Source organism: Gorilla gorilla, chromosome 4 (genome assembly GCF_029281585.2).
Source record: "Gorilla gorilla gorilla isolate KB3781 chromosome 4, NHGRI_mGorGor1-v2.1_pri, whole genome shotgun sequence".
Lineage (NCBI taxonomy): Eukaryota > Metazoa > Chordata > Mammalia > Primates > Hominidae > Gorilla > Gorilla gorilla.
In genome coordinates, this window is record NC_073228.2 from 169,729,563 (window position 1) to 169,753,637 (window position 24,075).

Consider the following 24,075-nt stretch of genomic DNA (forward strand, 5'->3'; position numbering starts at 1 on the left):
TATAATCTCTCAACACTCTGTTTCATGGCCTATAACCCTTATTCAGCAATTTATGTTTGGGGACCAGCGTAAATCCCTCCCAGCTATGGTCTCATCTTATTGCCTCTGTTCTTTCACATTACAGTTGAATAGAACTCTGTCTGAAATATAATTTTTCCCTATAGTCCAGGTCTCATGTTTGCCCATAAAATTGAATAGGGCAGATGACAAGGACTTTTTGCAGGTGGTGTAGAGAAATATATGCATATGTATGTATGTCGGCATGTATTCATACCTATAAATACATGTGTGTGTATGTGTGTGTGTGTGTGTGTGTGTGTGTATAGTATGGTGTACTAGGACAAAGGCCATACATAGATGAGTAAACCTGTTACCATGTATATGTGTGGGACCCAATTGTTTGCATATGTGTGAGATGGGTTTTTTGTGTATGTGCTTTTTCTTTTAAAAATTAATTTCTACAGTAAAAAGTTAAATTCTAGTCAGTCTCTTTCTTCAAAGAGAAATTTAAGCATTTTCTACTCTAAAGTTCTGCCATTCCTATGCACTTGGTGACTTGCTAATTGTGGCAATTATTTCCAATCATTTATTACTTTAAAGCTATTTAATTAAAGCCATACAATACAACTTTGTGCTGTTTATTAATATTTTCTCCTCCTCAGTTCTCTGGGCAACAAGGGCTTAGATTGGGAGCCGTGGGGTTCATAGGTTGCCATATGATTAATAATGGACTGCCTGGAATTTGTCATCTGGCAAATATATGATAATCCCCTACCTGTAAAAGATAAATGAAGCACATCCAAGACTAAATATTTTATTCACTTTTTAAAAGAAAAAATAAATATAATGTATGTTCTGGATAAATTTGGATCTAAATGAGTTCAGTGGCTTTTTATTTTATGTTAGGTCAGTTAACTTATTCATTTTCATTCAAACAAATATTAATGAAAAGTCTTTGCTAATGTGTTAAGCCCTTTTCTAAGTGATGTGGTTGTGAACACAGCAGTGAACCAAACAAACAAATATGCCTCCTCTTATAAGGTTTGCCTGCTGGTGGGAAGAGACAGAAAAAGTGGAGAGACTAAGTAAGTGATGCTTCCTCTTGACCAGAACCACCGCCATCCAATAATTTTCCAAAATGACAAACAATGGAAAAGAGGAGTGGCACCTGATGTATGTATGTTTCCTTGGCCTTTTAGAAAACATGGAGTTGTTCCTTTGGCCATGTACATGCGAATCCACAAGAAGGGTGATATTATAGACATCAGGGGAATGGGTAATGGGTACTGCTCAAAAAGGAATGCCCCACAAATGTTACCATGGCAAAACTGTGTCTGCAGCATTACCCAGCATGTCACGGGCATTGTTGTAAACAAGCAAGTTAAGGGCAAGGTTCCTGCCAAAAGAAGTAATGTGCATATTGAGCACATTAGGCACTCTAGGAGCCAGATAGCTTCCTGAAACCCATGAAGGAAAATGATCAGAAAAGGAAGCCAAAGAGAAAGGTAGCTGGGTTTAATGGAAAGACCAGCCTGCTCCACCCAGAGAAGCACACATTGTGGGAAGCAATGGAAAGGAGCCAGAGATGCTGAAACCTATTCCCTATGAATTCATAGCATAGTAGGTGTTTTTTTTTTTTAAAAAGTAAAATACCTCTGGACCATAAAAAAGTAGTAAATAAAGAAGTGAAATATGTAGTGTGATAGTGATAAGTGCCATGGAAAAAGAAGAAAGGATAGCAAATGCTTGAAAGGATGGAAGGAAGGTTTAATTTTAAATATGATGACAAGGAGGCCGCACAGAGAAGCCATTTGAGTAAATGCCTAAGGAACTGGAGTGAGCTCTGCCCCTACTTAGAAAAGTGTCCCAAGAAGATGGGCAGCCCCCGATGACGCCCTGGAGTGGAGATTATGTGAGATGTTCACAGGGAGATTATGTGAGATGTTCACAGAAAGAAGGCTGAGGTGGCCAGCCCATCTCTCCTCAAACCATCCAAGGGCTCACACAGAATAAACCAAACCATCTCACACAGAATAAAAGCTAAAGTATTTGCAATGGCCTAGAATGACCTACAAGATGTGGCTTACATTCAGGATGGTGGGTTGAGAGTAGATTCCAATAGAAACCAGGTGAAAATAGTTTTGCTCTTAGAGAGCTATTGTAATAATCAGGTCAGCTATTGTACATTGGACCATGATGGAAACAGTGGACATTGCAAGAAGTATTCAAATTGCATGTATGTTTTGAAGGTAGCAGCAACGGAATTTGGTGATGAAACTTATGGCACATGAGAAAAGGAGATGTCACATGTGACTTAGGTTTTTGACCTGAATCAGTGAACAAATAGATTTGGCTCCTACAGTTCAAACAAAAGGATGAAAGCATGATAAAGAAAATAAGAAAGAAGCACTTGCTGATTGGCAAAACCAAAGGCGAGTGATCCAGATGGTTACGTTAGGCAACTATAGTACAGAGGTGTCTGTGAAACACCTATACAATGAATCTCTTCATGAAACCTCTTTATATGCCAAGCCAACATCAGTTGTCTTCTCAACACCTACTTGAAAAGCTTCCCATGTGACATACAGAGATGTGGACTTTGGAGTCAGAAAAACCTACATATTATATTAGGTCTCTGCCATTCATTAAGGTAGTTTTTCTCTTCTCTAGAAAGAGATGGGATTGTCTTTGCTTTAAGTTAATTCATTAATAACATATATAAATAAACTAAGTTGGTTTCTAGCACACAGTAGATACTTAATAAATGGCAGCTGCTGTCATTGTTGTTATTATTATAACTACTATAAATCTTGTCCTTTGGCTGAGATTAAAGACTCTACCTATTGTTTATTTCTCAAGCTCTCTTAACGAATATTAAAATAACACAGTCTGCTGGGTTTTTATAATTAATATGTAGCTGGTGATAAATTCATCAACTTATTTGTTTTTTTAATGAATAGAAATCTAGAAGGAAAAGGTAATCACAACATAATTTTTCTGGCCTTATGGGTGAAATCTTACCCAATTTAGAATAATCTTATAAAATATGGAAGCCTGGATATTATGCATGAGTCATAAACACTGCATCCTCTTACAGAACTAATATAATTCAGTAGATGCTTCGGATGCCTTGGCAGATGCATCATACCAACCTAATCTAGACAAACTGTGCTATCATTAAGTAATTTTATGGAAGTAATTGCCTGTATTAAAAATCTGTCTTCCTCTGCTATTGAAGAGGTTGCCTTCTACTAGGCACAGAAATGTTTTCCTTTCAGCCCAGGCACACCAGTTTCAGGGCTTAGAAAAATGGCCAAGAGATTTCTCCTGAAGCAAGCCTATAGCACATTAGTATTCGTATGTTATTTTCTTGTGCCCTTATATGTGCCCCTGGTTCTAGGAAAAGAGAATGCAATTTATTAACTCTTTTCAGTATTCATCTCTTTGACTTTTTAAAATATGTATCCCCTACACTGGGCTAGGTGTGGGCTCTAAAGCAATGAATAAATAGTTTCCTGCCTTCAAGGAGGATACTACAGCAGTGCTTTCTAAACTGAAGTCAAGAAAATATCATTTGGGGAGATAAAAATTAACGTGCTAAGGAAATATATTGGATTGTTGAAGCATTAAAAATATGTCCTTGCTGCAAGATTACCCAGAAGGTTAATCGGCTACAGGGCATCTGACTTTTCAAAAGATCTTTCAGTATAAAGCATTCTTTAAGCTAATCAAGAAAATTTTTTCAATTAAGAGCTCTAGAATATTATTTGGCATTGAGAAATGCTAGTCTGATGTAATGTTAGCATACATCCAGTAAATTACAACTTCAGTATCAAGAACATGATCATTTAGTTCATGAAAAAGTTGATGTAATAAAACTTTTAGAATTACAATGTTGGTGCTCAAAGGTCGCTTGAAGGTCATTTAATCACCATGTCTTTCAATCTTTCCTTCTATTCACTACACACTGCTTAGGAACCAATTCAAAGAGCTAAGTCTTCACAGTTGGTCTCCTCTCCTACAGGTGGTCATTTGATCTGAAGCTATGCTATAATGGGGATTATGGAACTTCTTGGAGTGTACTGGCATCATATCTAATAATGGGTGCCATGGCATTTATATATGGCATTATATATGATTAGGTATTGGGAGGTATGATCACAATGCCCTGTATTATTAGGGCATTATATATTATATATGATTAGGTATAATGAGGTATGATCACAATGCCCTGTATTATTAGGGCATTATATATTATATATGATTGGGTATAATGAGGTATGATCACAATGCCCTGTATTATTAGGGCATTATATATTATATATGATTAGGTATAATGAGGTATGATCACAATGCCCTGTATTATTAGGGCATTATATATTATATATGATTAGGTATAATGAGGTATGATCACAATGCCCTGTATTATTAGGGCAGGGACTATGCCTCTGTTTTCTTTGTATGCAATGTTAGATTAAAAGACCTGAAGAATTGAACATATTAAGGTACATCCCCCATGTTCACTCAACCAACATACATTTATTGTGTTCATTCTAAGAGCTGAGGCACTGTTCTAGGCACTGAGAATATAGCAATGAATAAAGCAGACACTGCATCTACCATCACAGAGCTTACATGACAGTCGGAGACACAGACAATAAATAGGTGAAAAGATATGTATTATAATGACAACAAAAGATGATTTTATGTAAAAATAAAATAAGGCATAATAAGAAAATAGAGAATGATTAGTGTGGTTTGGTATGACCTCTCTGGAAGTAAGAATATTTCAGCTGGAAGTAACAATGAATACAGAGACCGAGATACCAGGAAGAGTGCATGCTGTGTTCAAAGAACAGCAAAGAGGCCAGTCTCAAAAAAAGGGATTGAGGGCCAGGCACAGTGGCTCATGCCTGTACTCCCAGCACTTTGGGAGGCCAAGGCGGGCAGATCATGAGGTCAGGAGTTCAAGACCTGCCTGGCCAACATAGTAAAACCCCGTCTCTACTAAAAATACAAAAAATTAGCCGGGCGTGGTGGCACACGCCTATTGTTCAAGCTACTCTGGAGTCTGAGGCAGGAGAATCAATTGAACCTGGGAGGCGGAGGCTGCAGTGAGCTGAGATCATGCCACTGTACTCCAGCCTGTGCAACAGAGTGGGACTCCATCTCAAAAAAAAAAAAAAAATGATAGGACAATTTGTCAAATCAGATTTGAAAACACTAAAGATTAACACATAACTTAGGTGCATGCTAAATTTAAAATAACCTTAGGGTTTTTTTTTAATTGTAAAATTCTAGGTAAGTTCACTGAAGTCTACTATTTTATTCTATTCTACCCCTACTTTGCAGAGGTCCTAATGTTACCAAAATGCCACGGGTTTGGTCTGGGTCCTGCTATTTGCTGCACAGAAAGCAAATCACTGAGACAATAAGTATTTCCAGGGAAGAAGGCTTTACTTCAGTGCTGCAGCTGAGGAGATGGGAGATCCATCTCAAATTCATCTCCCTGACCTACTAAAATTAGGGGTTTATATAGCAGGGAGAAATGTAACCATGTGTGAGAAAACAGGAATTAAGGAGGGGTAAGTAAGAGAAGTTGGTCAGTAGGAAGCATGTGGTCAGTTACACAGTCACGATGGGCAAGGGGTCTGGCATCTCATTATCCAGATGATCGATCTGGTGAATTTCAGTTCCTTCATACTATTTGGGAAGCGTAATGGTTGGTTTCCTGAGAAAGGAACTCAGATAAGACAAATGTGACTCCCTCAAGTTTTAAGACTGGGAAGATCAATTTCTATATTTATTCAAAGGAACCATAAACATCAGTTCTGTGGGACAATTGGGCTGGTTTTACTAAATACAGAGTCAGGCTCTCCCCCAAGAATCTGGCAGAAGAAACTTCTCAAGATAGTTTGCTTAAATTTTGGCTAACCTTTACCACCCCCTGCCCCCAGCCCACCCCCTACACACACTTCTTTTAATAAGGAAATGAAGACATTAGTGGTTAAATTATTTAGCTGAGGTTATGTAGCTAGCTATCACAAATCTAGAAGCAATTTCTAGATCTCCCAGTAAATATCAGTTTTTGTGGTTTGTTCAAGAACACTAGGCAATGAATTTAGCAAAGGTGTGTGCCTTTTTTATGTCACCTTGTAGCACTTAGTATGGTGTCTTTGCATGCTATAAGGACCCAGGACATTTTTGGTGAATAAGATTGAGAGGACATAAATCTTAACTGGAATATAAACTTATATACAGAGAGCTAGTCTAAATATCTGTGCTAACAACCGTCTTACTTACAATTAAGGGTCTAAGAAAGCATTGAGAAGTAATAGGGGAAAGGAAAAGCTGGAGATGAATGCAAATGCTTGTGTGGCTTTCCTCCAGGGATCTAAATCAAATCCTCATTGTATAATTTGATTTGGTTACTCATTGTTTCTAATTAGAAATAATCACATTTACATGATTTCCCCCTCCTTTTTAGTTTCTCACCAAAATTGCTTTGCTCAATTATGCCACTTTATGGTTTCATATAATTTGTATCTCTTGACTCAACAGTTCCCCACATAATTTGGAATGTGTTTTATTTTTTTAAGAAGTGAAAGTTTGAGAGCTATTCTCAAACTGATCATGAGACTTAAGTAGCTCCAGTAAGCACAGAAGCATGCTAAAAGCAAACTGAGGAATACTTGAAAGTTCAAAACTAGGATGATGCTTATTACTAACTATATGTGAAATTAATTAAAGATTTAATTATTTGAGGAAAAGTAAATTGGCAGTTTCTACTTTTTGAGTCATTAAAAACATGTCTATTGCTCTAGGGGTTTTGAGTGCATGTGCAAAAAGTAGACTATGCCAGCTTTGAAGTTGCAAGTTTAATAGAAATTCAACTTAAATATATGCTGCAGTCTTAGCTTTTTATCCCAAATATGCCAACTTATTTTCTTCTCTAAAAACTGTTTATATAAATTTATATTTTCACCAAGATGTTTAAATACTATAAAATGATTTTCCTGTTTTTATAAAATCATGGTATTTAGAGTTGTAAAAGACTTTCAGGCTTGTTTATAAATAATGACACTCAGATTGGCAAGTGTGTTATGACCCATAGTTATATAGCTAGCTAAACACAGAAATAACAGGGACACAACAGTTCCATAAGATACTGTTTCTTCTGCTACATGATTTTGAAAACTCTAGGAGAAGGGGGACAGGAAAGGAATGATGACAGTGGACATGTTAGAAGCATTTCGTTTCTTCAATCCTCTGTATTTGTGTGTCTGTGTAATAAAATCTATGTAATTTATCAGACAACTTTTATTTCCTTCTGAGTTTTCTTTTCAATAGTCCATCTTTAACCAGTAAAACTTTAACAACATGTCATTGCAACAAGTAACCTATTGCACATCTATTGTATATCAATGTCTCTTTTAAGTGCTGGGGCAACAGTGGTATATAATGTACAACATTTGTATTTTAATGAAAAAAGTATTACAGAAGTAATTCTATCAACAATAACATTTCATAGATAAGTGATGAAGACATTAAAACAAAGTAGTGTAATAGAGAGTGGGTTCAGTTCTTGGTGATTTATAAATTGGTGGTCAGTTTGGTATCTCTGGAGAAATAAATTTTTTGTGGGGACCTGGTTGAAAAGATCTGGCATCAACCACAGGAAGATTTTGAGAACCAGTCTTCCAAGAAGAAAGGGTAGCAAGTATCTAATGTGGCATTTGACAAGAATGGGCTTTCCATATTGAGGTCCATGAGGTTCCACATGGTGCCCTACTGCTGTAATAAAGACGGGAAGAGAGCTCCCAGGCAAAGGCAGAGCAGAAGAAGAGAGTGAGATAACGTAGGGTCTCGTAGGCCATGAAAATGTCTCTGGACTTTACTGTGTGTAATTTTAAAAGCCATTGGTCATAATTTTGTTTATTTGGTTTTTTTACTTAGAGCATAGAATTCAAAGTTAATGCCTACAGTCCAGGGTGATATCGGATCTAGAACCAAGAGATGATTCATTCTGGTGGGGAAAAGATGTATAGGTATTTTTTCCTCATAAAAAGATACTAGAAGAATTCTTACTTAGCTGTCTATGCCTAAAACATAATTAATGACATTTACTTGTTTTCAAATTCACATTTTAAATAATATTGAAAGTAAGACACAGGAAAACATTCTTGTGCTGTCTAATAAAATATTAAGAGTTTTCTGTCTGATATTTTTGCAACATTTTTCTCCAAAATATCATTTTTATGTAGAGAAAAAGCATCTATAGTCAATATAAACCCCTAAAAACAGAGATAGTTTGGATGAACAATTATCCAAAATGATGATCTGTATTATTTGGTTTCAGTAATCATCCTCAGAGCAGTTTGGGTTATTTCTAGATCCTTTAAAATAATTTGGTTTCTCCTGAACCATAGGTAAATAGGTTCCATGTATCAAAGGAAAAGATAAACAACAGAAGTGTAATGTTATCTTACTTTTTGTCTTTCCAAATTTTAAATTAATTTAAATAACCTATAAGTGTAAAATATGATACAACTAATTTTAATTGGAATTTTATATCCCCAGGTATCAAGCATTGCTATTTCCATGGAACTCTTACACATCATCAATCCACTTAAGTGCCTAAGATAGTTTCTCATGAATTAGAGATTAAGGATAAAAGCAATACTTATGTGATATCATGCATGTGTTTAGTCTTTTCTCACATTGCTATAAATAATTATCTGAGACTCGGTAATTTATAAAGAAAAGAGGTTTAATTGACTCAGTTCTGCAAGCTGTAGAGGATGCATGGCTAGGGAGGTCTTAGGAAACTTACAATCATGGCAGAATATGAAGGGGAATCAGGCACATCTTACATGCCCAGAGAAGGAAGAAGAGAGAGAAGGAAAATGTGCTACACAGTTTTAAACAAGCAGATCTCATGAGAACTCACTTATCAGGAGAACAGCAAGGGGAAAGCCCCACCATGATCCAATCACCTCCCACCAGGCCCCTTCAACATTGGGGATTACAATTCAACATGAGATTTGGGTGGGGACATATATCTAAACCATATGAATTCATAAGAGAGCAAAGCAATTGGATTGTGAAGTTTGAAATCAAAAGCCTGTATTTGAGTCTCAGCTCAAAACCCTTTGACCTTGAGCAAGTTCCTCATCCTCTTTGAGACTCTGTTTTCCCAATTGCTAAATGCAGATAACAATGCCCATCTCACATGATATGGGTACTATGAGGTTTAAATTATATAAATGAAGTACTTAGTAGACTAGAATATAATGTTTGTATTATACACTCCTGCTGCATAAGGTTAAAATGTCACTGTATCATTTATTTTAGCATTTGGGATGGAAAACCATATCAAGACATATGCATCTAGTTTTCCTTTAAACATTTTCTGTTGTCCAGTGATTTTCTTTATCTGCTGCACACGAGCACTCAGATATCTGTGGTTTGACAGTTGAGATGTTTAGAGGATTAGTACATTGAATGGCAGGTTGACTTACATTATAGTTCTCTTCCTGTGTAGCTTGCCCTCATGTTCTTAAAATACAATATTTCACAGACAAGATTGATGATGACAATGAAGAAGAAGACTGTTTTCTTATTGTCAAGCTGAACAAACATAACTTCAAAATGAAATTTGGACTAGGATTCTAATTATTTTATCCTTTCAGTGTAAAGAGAGATGTTTTCTTCCAGGATGCAAAAAAGTAAAAATACATTAATCTCCCTAAAGAGAAAAAAAAAGAAGCATTTTAACAGTATTATTCTATGTGAATTACTAAATCACGTTTATCTACATCTGGAGTAGCCAAATCTGAATTGACTGATTACTTTTTAAACTAGAATTTGGTTCTGGGTTTAGAACCTTAACTCCAGGTGTTAAAAGCATCTTCTAATTCTTTGATTCACGAAAGTAGACTCTACAGAAAAATTTAGTATTAGATGAGTGGTGGAATTCAAAACATTTAGCATTGTTCTTTATTTTTTTTGTTCTCGTTTAATCCTTGGATAAAAATGACATTCATTTTAGTCAAAAGAAACAATTATGCAATGGTATCTAATGAAAAAATGAAAACATTTTCCCCCCTTCTTGTTTCCCATCTATCCAATTTCCTTGGCCCATTGGGAGCCATTCTTTAATTATTTTATATCCTTTCTGAGAATCTTTAGGCTACACAAACAATTATGAATATGGATTCTTCATTTTGTCTTCTTTTCTACTCAAAAGATAGGAAGCCACACACAATAACCTTTACTTTGCCTTTTTTTCTTCTTATATATACTGATAATATAAAGATTCCATTGATGGGTATTATTTGTTTTCAATCTCTTGTTATTAAAAATATTACTCAAATAGCCATGTACACAGGCCATTTTGACACATGTGTACATATATCTCCACTTAAAAATGTGTCTGGAATTTACATGTAATTTTAAAAGCTTTGACCGTAATTTTGTTTATCTTTTTTTTATATAGACTGTAGAATTCAAACTTAATACAGTTCAGGGTCATGTCTGATTAAGAATATGTTCATAATAGCATTGTTAGGTCAACTGTTACGTGTATTTATAATATCAATAGCTGTTGTCAAATGCCTTACACAGAGATTGAATTGACTTACACTCCTACTTGCTGTATGTGAAAGTGCCTGTTTCCCCTACAGCCTTCTCAGCATAATTTGATATTGAACATATATTTTTAGCTAGTATGAGAAGCAAAAAATATATAATTTTTATTTGTATTTTCATTTATATTATTATTTATATTTTTAATATTAAGGTTGACCATCTTTGCATATGTTTGAAACCTTTTTACTTTCCTGCAAATTGAGGGTTCACATTATGCATCCATTTCTGTATTGGGTTATTAACGCTTAGCTCATCAATTTTCTAGACATAGAGTTATGTATTATGGGTATTATCTGTCTGTGTTATGGGTTGCAATATATTTTCCTCAAATTTTCATGTATCTTTTGTTTTTTTGAGACAGGGCCTTGCTCTGTCACCAGGCTGGAGTGCCGTAGCACGATCTCGGATCACTGCAACCTCTGCCTCCCGGGTTCAAGCAATACTCCTGCCTCAGCCTCTTGAGGAGCTAGGACTACAGGGCCCTGTCAACATGCCAGGCTAATTTTTTTTTATTTTTTTATTTTTAGTAGAGACGGGGTTTCACCATGTTGGACAGGCTGGTCTTGAAATCCTGACCTCAAGTGATCTGTGCTCCTTGGCCTACCAAAGTGCTGGGATTACTTTATCTTTAAAATTAGAGTATAGGCCGGGTGTGATGACTCATGCCTGTAATCCTAGCACTTTGGGAGGCCGAGGTGGGCAGATAGCCTGAGCTCAGGAGTTTGAGACCAGCCTGGGCAACATGGTGAAACCCTGTCTCTACTAAGAATACAAAAATTAGCTGAGTATGGTGGTGCGTGCCTGTAATCTCAGCTACTTGTGAGGCCTAAGAAGAAAAAATCCCCTGAATCCAGGAAACGGAGATTGCAGTGAGCCGAGATCCTGACACTGTACTCCAGCCTGAGCGACAGAGGGAGACTCTATCTCCCCCCGCCCCCCCCCCCCCAAAAAAATATATATGTATATGTATATATATGTGTATATATGTGTATATATGTATATATATGTATATGTATATATATAGAGAAAGAGAAATAAAATTAGTGTATAGTTTTTTTACTTCATTGTGATAGCACCACTAATTAATAATCTATCTTTTCCTCACTGAGTTAGTCTTTTTTTACTATGTTAATTTGTTCTTATTTTTGGATTTTCTTTTATATTTAATTTATCCATGATCCAGTAATATACCGAGTTAATTATTAAGACCTTATCAAAGAGTGCCTGTTTCCTCTCATTTCACTTTTTAAAGTTTACTGGCTATAGTTATTAATTTATTTGTTTATACTTAAAATCATCTTGTTTCATTTTTTAAAATATTTTGATATCTTTATTGAGATCAAGTTAAATTAATAAAGCAACATATGGAGTATTTGCATGTTTATGTGCTGTACTTTGCTAGTGAGAACTCAGTGTGTCTTTATTTGTTCTTTTTTTTATAGCCTTCAGAAGTGCTTTAAAATGTACTTCAAATACGCTGTGTATCATTATTTCCAGTTATTCTTGTGCGTTTCTCTTTGGTTTTTGTAACTTTTTTTCTCTAAATCTTTTATCTTGTGTTTGTTGATATTATTTTTTACCTTCTATGTTGTGGTTAATTTGCCTGAAAATGTTGATTTATTTGTATTATTTTTGATAATGAATATGGCATTCCCTTGTTTATAGCATATTTTCAGTTGTGTCCTGGGATTTTTAGGTATTCTATCATGTTTTCTGTAAATACTGAGAGTTGTACCTACTTCTTTCTTTTTTTATGCTTCTGTTGCTTAATCTTGTATAATCATCTTGTCTAACATCTCTAGGATATTATAAAGTAACAGTGATACTGTATTTTGAAGTCTTCTCTTGACTGCTTCTAGAGCTTTCTTTTGAGAAATAACAGCTCTAGCTTTGGGCTGAGACAGATGACATTTTTGTATTATGTAAGTATAGATCAGTCTTGTTTTATTGAATATTTTTAGAATTGTTTTTAAATATCAATACCTTTCAGTTTAAATGGGTATAATAAAATGCCTTTTTCTCCTAAGACTTAGTAACATGAACGTGATTAGTATATTTAATAATATTGAAGTTTCTTTGAATTCCTTAAATAAAACTCATTTTTTCATGGTATATTTCCCTTAATATGTTACTGAATTCCATGTTGGAGAATTTTATTTGTAAACTTTGCATTGCTGTGCATAACTGAGATTAGCATCTAATTTTCAATTTTTGTGTGTTTAATACTTTAGAGCATTATATTCATTTAGTACAAAGGGTTTGAATGTTGTCCTTTTCTTAATGCTCTAAAAAGGTTTTTAAATCTTTGCAGTTACCTGCTATTTAATTGTTGGGTAGAATTTCCCTTAAAAACTATTTGGCAAATGCCACTCTTTCAATGGACATTTTTCTGTTTACTGTTTTTTTCTTTCTGCTCTGAGATCTATTCTGGTAACTTTAATTTCATAGGAAATAAGGCATATTTTTCCAAAAGCTTCAGAGTATTTACTTGTGATTCTTTAACAGACTCTCTCTCTGGTTACTTCTCCCTAAGTTCTTTCCCTTTTTAAATTTTATTCTTTTCTTTTTGTTATTCCTTATAATTACATAAAATTATAACAATAATAATTTTATATTACCCCTTATAAGCTTAGCTATTCTATATTTACTCCTAATCAAGAGGGTTTTCAAATTTGTTTCTTTTCTCTCCTTTTGTAATGTATTAGTTTTTTTATTTTGGTTTATATTGTTGTTTTTTAATGAAGTTTGAGCCTGACATGGTTGATTCATTTGTATCTTTAAAAAATTTTTTTTTGTTTTTTTGAGATGGAGTGTCACTCTGTCGCCCAGGCTGGAGTACAGTGGCGCGACCTCAGCTCACTGCAACTTCTACCTCCCAGGTTCAAGCAATTCTCCTGAGTCAGCCTCCCAAGTATCTGGGATCCAGGCATGAGCCACCACACCCGGCTATTTTTTGTATTTTTTATTTTTATTTTTTATTTTTTAGACAGAGTTTCACTCTTTTGCCCAGGCTGGAGTGAAGTGGCATGATCTCGGCTCACTACAACCTCCACCTTCCAGGTTCAAGCGATTCTCCTGCCTCAGCCTCCTGAGAAGCTGGGAATACAGGCATGTGCCACCACACCTGGCTCAATTTTTTTTTTTTTTTTTGGATTTTTAGTAGAAACAGGGTTTCATCATGTTGGCCAGAGCTGGTCTAGAACTTTTGACCTCAGGTGATCCACCTGCCTCGGCCTCCCAAAGTGCTAGGATTACAGGCATCAGCCACTGCGCCTGGTCTATTTTTTTGTATTTTTAGTAGAGACGGGGTTTCATCATGTTAGCCAGGCTGGTTTTGAAGTCTTGACCTTTAGCGATCCAGCTGCCTCAGCCTCCCAATTAAAATTTTTATAATTATGTAAGGCAATGAATTTTCCTCATAGCAGTTTTATACATAAATAATGTTTACATTATCATTGTTCTCTAGCAGTTCTGATTTTTCTTATTGATACGCATGTTTTAAAAAGGACCCTTGTTCATTTACAGAGAATGATTTTTTGTTTCTATCTTTGTTATTGAAATTCTAGTTTATTACATTGAAAACAGACAAAATTTTTCATGCTTTTTCTGTTTCAGCACTAATTAAAATTTTCTCTCCAAGTATATGGTCATTTCTTTGGTGAATGTTCCATGAGCACTACTTTGGGAATTCATTAGTGTCCTGTATTACCACACCCTACTACTAGTGCATTTCTATTTCTTCTTACATTTTCTATAATTATGATGTGTGAGTGTTAAGGTTGATATAAGTTATGCATTTTAGCATTATAAAGCACCCCTGCTTGTTTTACATAATATTACTTTATTTATAAACATTGTTCTGATATTGAGAGTCCAATCCATGTTTTCTTCTTATTTTGTTTTCCTGTTATAATTCTGCACATCCTTTTAATTTCATACTCCCCGAAGTACTTTGTTCAGGTGTATCTATTGCACATGGTATAGAGTTAGATTTTGCTTTGTTAATGTGATATGAAAATCTTTGTTTTATAATTGGTAACTTAGACTCTGAACTTTGTAATAGCTATATTCATATTATCCTAAAAACAAATATAAGATTTCTGAATCAAGGTGTATTAGTATTACTTACAGCAAAAAACACACCAGCAGTTCCTGTGAACCCGATCTTTCTTCCTACTCAAATTGTTCATTATCTTTCCCTTATTCACTCTCTTTTGTTGTTGTTGCTAGTAATGGGCATATACCTTAAATTCTAATCCTTCATGATCATCCATACGTCTATTTTAAACTTAATTCTGCAGTTAAAATAGTCAATGCCACTAATCCTTTTTGCTAGGATTTCTCCAATAATCTCTTGTTTGGCTAGAGTTCATCTAATAGTTTCCTTTGTTTTTCTAAATAAGGACTCATAAGAAACATATCCTGAAGTCCTCTATATTTAAAATTACTTTTCTATAGACTATTTACAAGGGGGACACCGTCCTTGAATAAATAATCTTTAGATGTCCTCTTTTAGTCTTTAAATTCTAATAGGTGTTACTCTATTTCCATCCATTTTGTTTATTATTTTCTATGGTCCCCTGTTTTTGAATGTTGCTATAGAAAATTTGATGCCAGTCTAGGGGGGCAGCCCCCGCCCGGCCAGCCTCCCCATGCGGGAGGGAGGTAGGGGGGTGCCTCTGCCCGGACACTGACCCCGTCTGGGAGGTGGGGGGCGCCTCTGCCCGGCCGCCCCGTCTGGGAAGTGAGGAGCCCCTCTGCCCGGCCGCCACCCCGTCTGGGAGGTGTACCCAACAGCTCATTGAGAACAGGCCATGATGACGATGGCGGTTTTGTCTAACAGAAAAGGGAGAAATGTGGGGAAAAGAAAGAGAGATCAGATTGTTGCTGTGTCTGTGTAGAAAGAAGTAGACATGGGAGACTCCATTTTGTTCTGTACTAAGAAAAATTCTTCTGCCTTGGGATGCTGTTAATCTATAACCTTACCCCCAACCCCGTGCTCTCTGAAACATGTGCTGTGTCCACTCAGGGTTAAATGGATTAAGGGCCGTACAAGATGTGCTTTGTTAAACAGATGCTTGAAGGCAGCATGCTCATTAAGAGTCATCACCACTCCCTAATCTCAAGTACCCAGGGACACAAACACTGCGGAAGGCTGCAGGGTCCTCTGCCTAGGAAAACCAGAGACCCTCGTTCACATGTTTATCTGCTGACCTTCCCTCCACTATTGTCCTATGACCCTGCCAAATCCCCCTCTCCGAGAAACACCCAAGAATGATCAATAAATACTAAAAAAATAAATAAATAAATAAGTTTCTCTAAATGACTGCTAAATTAGTAGGACTAATCTTGATAGTGATTTAGAATTGGTCCCATTAGTTTGAGATTGAAAATTTTCTCTAGCTGTTTACAAGATAGTTCTTATATACTTAAGGTAAAATTTCCTTATGTCCTGTTATTATATTCCTTGCAATCTGAAGTAAGACTGAAATAATTGTAATAAATCAAAGTTCATCTCTACCCACCCTCAAGCCTCTTGTCTAATTATAAATGGAAGCATGGAACTTGTATTTGAATTCCAATTATTGAAATAATTGTTAGTAAAAATTTTCCCAAGGCAAAAAAAAAAAAAAGAAAAAAAAAAAGAAAATTTGATGCCAGTCTAAAGTTTTAATGAAAGATTTTGTCTTTTTGTGGATCTATTTGCTATTTATCATTGAGATCCAGTATCTTAGTAGGATATCTCCCTTGTTGACTACTCTGGGTCAGCTTTTCCTGGTGTTTGGTGTGCCTTTTAATTAGCTAGATTCAGGTATTGATTTATTCAGCAGTATGTCTTTGAACTATATCTTAATGATTTTTTTTTCCTTCCCGTTCAAATATTTGGTTTACTTTTATTGAGGAGCCAGTTAAGAACATCGTATAACTCCTTTGCCTGATATTTATAATGATCTTTCTTTCACTCTATTTTTAGTTTTTTAAGTGTACTCATTTGATTGCTCTGGTAATTCCCATCTACTGCATCCCTTACTGAATTTTTTGCAGTGTCTGCACTTTGTTATGTCTCTCTCCATTTCTTCCCTGGGTTCTGGCAGTTCAATTTTTATTTATTTATTTATTTATTTATTTATTTATTTATTTATTTATTTATTTATTTATTTATTTTACATCTGTTTCCTCCTGTATATGTGCTGTGTGGTTTTCCTTCATAGAAACCAGTGCCTCATACCCATTCTCCTAATTCTCAGAAATGTTTGGACAGAATTGTCATCTGTTCTGTGGCAGCACTTTTCCTTCCAAAACTCTGGCAACTTTTCTTGCTTTCCCACCTTTTGTTTTTATATCCTTGTGTGTATTCTCTGTTAGCTCTCTTTTTATTACTTCTTGGGATTTGTTAGATTTTCCTGGCCCAGCTTTTTACAGAAACCATCCCCACCCACTCTGAGTGTGGTGTTTTTTGTTTGTTTGTTTTGGTTTAGTTTTAGATCAATTCTTTAAGCGCCTTTATCAGAGTTGCCTATATGGCTTATATTCCATGGACTGCAATGCCAGTCGCTCCAGTTCTCACAGGTTTTGTTTGATGCAAGGTCTTCAGGGATTATACCTTCAGAACAAGCCCCTTCCATCCAGAAGGTGCTTTTTGGCCTGCAGTTTTGAAATCTACTGATAGAGATTTTGGAATCTCTTCACTTTTCTCTGTAGAGTTGCTGCTGTAGTTCACCTTAAATTATGTCTATGCAAATCTTATCTTGTGTAGCCTTTATATTTTTTATGCTTTTTATCTTCCACAGGCCATAATTATTTTTTTAATTAACCTGAACATAGAGTTTAAAAGTAATTTTTTCATTCACATTGTTGTGTTTTACATTTGCTCAATTACGCTACTGACTATGAATCCTAGAATCTCAAAGGCTTAATACAGTAACATTTACTTATGTTTCAAATAACAGTATGTTGATGTCATTACTGGTTAGGAGGCCCTACTGGGCCACTGTCCTCCAATTAGTGAAACAGCAGCCCAGGATTTTTCCATATTAGGGCTCTACTCTTTTAAATGTAACTACCAGTGTCACTTTGTGGGTTAGTCTCTATTCCTTCCAGCTGAAGAGGGAAAAAAGGAAAAAGAAATATTAAAAATACGACTCATAGGAAGGGTATATATAATTCATTTCATTGACTGGTATAGAGTCATACAGTGTCACTGCCCTGCAAAGACTGGAATATAGGCTAGTCATATGCTAGGATGAGGACATGGGTTTGGTGATCAAATAACTTATTCTTCCAAAGTAGGATTCCAGGGGAGAAGTTGCTTGAGGTTTCACGCTGCCATAGACATGTTAAAAATTGTTTCTAATATTTTTTCTTGTTTTGATATTCTAAGATGGAGCCTAAGAAATGGTAGGCATTCAGTAAATATATGGTAAATGGGTGAATAAATGAATGACTAAATAGACAGATGGTTGCTTGTTTTATTGAAGGAGTAATTGAAGAAAAAGTATATGGCTGGATCAGAAATGGCATGTAAAAAAGATAGGCAAATTGACAGACCTATTTGTCATACAATGTAGCATATTCTTTTCTACTTTAACTTCATCATTGCCCTGATTTTCATATATATGTATATACATTTGTTTTTTATTCTGATTAAAACAAGTTTCCACATGCAATATGATAAAGTTAATAGGAAACAGCTTCCAAATGCAATGTTTGGTTGGATTTAGGCAAGACTTTTTCAAAGTATAAACATGAAATTGTTTTTTAAATTGGTGATGAAGTAATAAAGGGTATGAAAAGTCCAAAGTATTTATTTTGCTTTTATCTAGTATGTAATGAGGAAACATATAAAAATATGAACTAGAAGCAACTTGCAGAAGGCCTCTAAAAATGTTCCAATGTTAAACGTTCATCCAGACTTTGAATAGATATGCTCTGAAGCCTATAAAGCTTCTATTTAAGGCTTACAAGTATTGCTCAGTATGACAGGCAGAAGGATATCACCCAAAGATGTCACCTCCTAACCCCCAGAACCTGTGAATATGTTACATTACATGGCAAAGGAGGATTAAGGCAGCAGATTAAATTAAGGTTTCTAACCATCTGAATTTTAAAAAGGGAGATTAAACTGGATTATCCAGGTGGACCCTGTATAGTCAGAAGAGTCTTTACACGTGGAGAAGGGAGGAAGGGAGGAGAGTCGGTGTCAGGGTGATGTGATGTGAAAAAGACTCAACTGGCCATCACTGGCTTTGAAGATGAAGGAAAGGAGTTCCAAGCCAACATGGGTGGCCCCTAGAAGCTGAAAATAACAAGGAAAGACATTCCTCCTTAGAACCTCCAGAAAGGAATGCAGCCTTACTGACACTTTCATTTTGGCCCAGTAGGATCCTTTTGGGACTTCTGACATCCATACCTATAGGATAATGAATTTGTGTTGTTTTAAGCTACTAAGTTTGTGATAATTTGTTACTGCAGCCATAGGAAAGAGAAACACTCTGGAAACTCACATGTTTCTAGGCTACAAGCTTCATACTTTTCCCAACTTATGCACAACAGTATCATTGATCAACATGAGACTCGTAGTCTGAAAGTTTAAAGATATAATTCAGTTATGTGATCAGATTTGTTGTTTTATCGGCTTATTGGCCCTGACCAAATTATATGACTTTGCTGCCATACCTAGCAGCAGGTACTTTATGGGACCCTTTGAAAAAAAACCAGTTTATACAATATGCCAAGATAAATCTTAGCTAATAACAAACCTATGGTCACATTGATGAGGTAAAAGAGAAATAGGAAACAGCTTCCAAATGTAATGTTTGGTTGGATTTAGGCAAGACTTTTTCAAAGTATAAACATGAAATTGTTTTTTAAATTGGTGATGAAATAATAAAGAGTATGAAAAGTCCAAAGTATTTATTTTGCTTTTATCTAGTATGTAATGAGGATTACATATCTAGTATGTAATGAGTATTAGCCAAGATAAATCTTGGCTAATAACAAACTTGTATGGTCACATTGATGAGGTAAAAGAGAAATTATGTTTTGAGAGTCAGTTTAATGCTAAGCTCTTAATAATTTAGCATTTGTGTAAATCTCAAGTATATATATATATATTTATTTATCTATTTATTTTCCTCTGATTTTTTAAAAACATCTCTTCCCTGAAAGTGGACATTGCACTTTTTATTATGATAGGAAAGACAAATAAACTAGTAAAAAGTAGAATAGGCTGGGGAACAAACATACTTGTGAACTTTTTAAATAGAAATACACAAAGAAAATACTCAGAATAAAATTATCTCTACTGGGCAAACATAAAAAGGACCATAACTTTTATGGGTCTTTCCAAAGAAGTGAACTGTGGCTTAATAACTTAATCATGATCTAGATTTTCCTATTGGAGTTAAGTAGAGAGGTTGCAGGTTGGAAACATAAAATGAGCTGAAACATCACAATGGGTATGAAGTATCTTTCTGATAATTTTACTAATTAAATTGTTGCAGGAAAGTTGCAAAGCTGCGTATGCCCCATGGGAAGGTTTATTGCTTTTCTGAAGTATTCCAACAAGAAACCAAACTATGAGCACGTATAAAATGACATTATGTGTAAGGCCCAAAGTTAGATTAGCCGAGTTGTTTTGAAGAGGCATCAAATAATTGATCAGGAAGTAAAACTGTGATTATATAATAAAATCACAGTTGAATTGTAGCAAATAATTGCAAAAATAATTAAAGTCACAAATCCTCCCAGTAACAATATGAAACAATTCTCTTTAGTGCCCCACAGGGATGGAACTTGCTAGCTTTGATTGGGATTAAACCTGGAGGTATAAAAGAAAAGGAAAAGAGCAGTCTGGAAAAAAATTGTATTGAGAACATATCATCCAAAGGAAAAAAAGTTCCTGAGAAGTGAATTTGGAAGTTGTGTAATTTCCATTTCAAAGGATGCAATTTGTTATAGTTCCTTTAATGATTTTAAAAGGAGACAACGTCAGCATGGGCTTTCATATATAGACAGATTCCCAGGTCTCAGTTTATTTCATTTTCTGCTATGGTCAAATAGAGCGAACTTGTTTCATATCTCTAATTGAAAGACTAGGAACTTAATTAAGAAGGAAAATTTACTTCCAGAAGAATTGTGGAGATGATTCTTATAAGCAAATTTTGATTCTGGAGGCATAAAATAACTGTCCTTTTGCTTTTACTATTTGTATACCACACATACAATGTAATGTAATATCTACTACTGGATGAAACCCTCGAAGTAGAATGAATAATTTCTGAAAATATGCCTTCCATCTTAAAAAAAAATCAAGTAATAAAAATGCAACCTGAAACACACAACACATTGCTTATATTCCAGTTGGCCTTTGTGTTATCCACTCATTCTTTTGATGTATATGTTATGATCCGAGTGTAAATATCTACCTGATCTGTGATCTCTCAGGTTTCTTTGAAATTTAATAAATAGGATTGCTCAAGCAAGGAAGATACCATGAAAAAGCCTTAAAAGAAAAAATAATGATATGAAATCTGCTCCTGAATTTAAAGCACCTAGTTACAAACAACAAACTCAATCTCAGTTTTTAAAAGTTCCAGTATTTTAAATCCAGTTATTTTGTTATTTCTAAATTGTTTACTGAGCCTCTACCTACCATATTGTTTGCACTGTGGGGACATTTTATATTGAAGAAATTGATAATTATATAGTCAAGAAAATCCTCCACAGAGTAACACATTGAAATAATAAAACAAGGTTTTATATAGTTACAAAAATAAATATATTATAAAAATTACTCAACTTGATGTTCAGCTTCAAATTAAAATATCTTCTCTAATTGGGTAGACTCTACTAATAAATCTAAGTAGAGCCATTAAAAATTGTAGCTAGATATAATCTCTATATTTAATGAATATTCAGCATTTTCTATGTCTAGAAACTGTCATGAGATTAGGCTAAAATGATGAACAAGTGAAAAAAAAAAAGATATAGTTTCCACTCTCTCAAAGTTGTACAGTAGTGGGGATTTATACAAGAAATCAGGTAATGACAATACAATGTGATAAATATATGAAGTACTTCAGTGGCCACAGGATGTCGGTAACTCCAGCTTTGATAGTCAGGAATGAAGGATGAGTAGAAACTCACTAAATAGAGACAAGTAGCTAAAAATCTTCTGGCAGGGGAAATAGTGAACAACCAAAGTTCAAAGACAGAGAAATAGAAAATGGAGAGGAGAAGGAGAGGACAAGAAAGACAGGGGAGAGAATGAGTATCAATGGCCTGTGGGATAAATGAAAGAAAAGTATTATGTTGGAGTCTAAGAAGGATTGTAAAAGAAATGATGCTGAAAGAAAAAGCAAGAATTATGTCATGAGTAGCACACACAGTACTTTGTTTATTCATTCTATCCAGGACAAAAGCATTTCCAGATGGCTGACAACCTGCCTGAAATTCACATGTACAGAAAAAGACTAATCATTCCACTACTTTTTTTTTTTTCTTAAAACAGAGTTAGTCGATCCTTAGAAAAATACTATAGGAAGGATGAAAGAGTGACGTAACAAAAGCAGTGGGCATCGCCTCCTGGTCACATCTACTCAAAAATAAGAGCTCTTTATGATGCTGCACCAAAGATTTGGTCTCCAGGATGGCCACATCACACCTTCCTGAGATCTCCCTCTTTTTACTCATTTCTGCAACAAAAGTTATGCGCTTGCCTCTATGAGCAACTCTTAGTTTACATGCTATTTATAGACAGGTTTTGTTTGAACCATATAGTAATTGTTTTTTGTTTTTGTTTTTGCAGCCAGCAATGCAAAGTTGTAAACTTGTCATTTAAAACTTTAGATTCCCAGTTTCTTCTAAGAAACATGAAGCTTTATGGCAGCAACTGGCTGGAGTGGAGCAATGGTACTCTTCCCAAGTAGGGCACACACTGCTTTGCTGCAGTGGTCAACACTCTTTCCTATACCTAATCTCTGTAGATATTGGACGTTTTGACCCAGGGTGTAACTTTGGCCATTTATCTTCCTACTGGTTTACTTTAGGTCTTAGCCTCATCTTCAGGGTTGCTGGATTGGTATCTTCTTTCTCTCTACCTGGGACCACATTTCAATCTTTGGCTACATTTCTACCACTCTTTTTTAGATTTGAATCCAAAGTCTTCTTCTGATAATATCGCTCCAGTGGAAAGGCCTTCCTGCAGTCTATTACTATCTGTAGAAAGTCAAATAATAGCACTCTTCTGCCAAAAAATTTCTAAGAGCTGTCCGTTTCACTGAGAGTGAGAGCCAAATCCCTACTACTGACCTATAAGTTACTAACCTTTCCAAACATGTCACCAATGACACCCCCCTCACCCTGCTCCAGCTCCAGCTGGCTGCTCCTCAACTGTGCCAGAGATGATTCCAACTCAGAGCGTTTTCTCAAGCTGGGACACTGCTTCCCATTCAGCTTTGTTCACATCCACATTTTCAAGGAGGCCTGCCCTGATGACCCTATCTAAAAGAACGGCTTGACCTCTCTCACCTGGCACTCCTGTCTCCTGATTCTGACCCACTTTTATGATTGTTGTCATTATTATAGCACTCATTGCTTTCAAACCATATGCTTTGTAGATTTGTTCTGTTTAGTGTGTGTCTTCACTAGGATATATGCTCCTTGAGAGCAAGAATCAGTGTGTTTTGTTCATTGATCTTCCCCTGAGAACCTAGAGCAGTAACTAAATATTAGTTGAATAAAAAATGAATGGGTAACACATGATAGAAATGAAACTGTAAGAAGTTTATCAAATTCCATCCCACTGTCTATTCACAATATCTCCCACATTTGCTTTCAGGAGGAAGTTTTGTTGGGGAAGAACAATGTCTTTATCATTACCATAAAATAATTTTTAAAAAAATTCGTGCTAGTTTATACATTCTTTGTAAGCCTCAAGTTTCTAATCTGGCAAAAAAGTTAAAAAGTGTATTAATACCTTTAAGACTTCTTGTGGAGATGTGAAGGAGTAAATAATTACAGACTTTCCTCAGTTAGGTTGGAAGGTAATTGCTATTTTTGCCAACATGATAATAATAGTTTCACCAGCCTAAAAATAATAGTTACTACTAACAAAAATAATAAAAGTAAGAAAAGCTCACATTTACTGAACATATGCTATGCATCAGGCACTATGCTAATCACTTCATAAATATTGCCTCGTTTAATCTCATTGAACTCATAACAACCTTAAGATACATGACAAATTATTATGCCTATATTTCAGATGAAGAAGCCAAGGTTTGAAGCAGCCATTGACAGAGCCACTGCTTGAACTGTTTTTCTTTAATTTAAATTATTTTAAACACTGTTCTTCTGTATTATATTATCAGACAATGTTGTCATTGTTTCTTACAGACTCAAGCACACCTCTGTCTTTTTGTC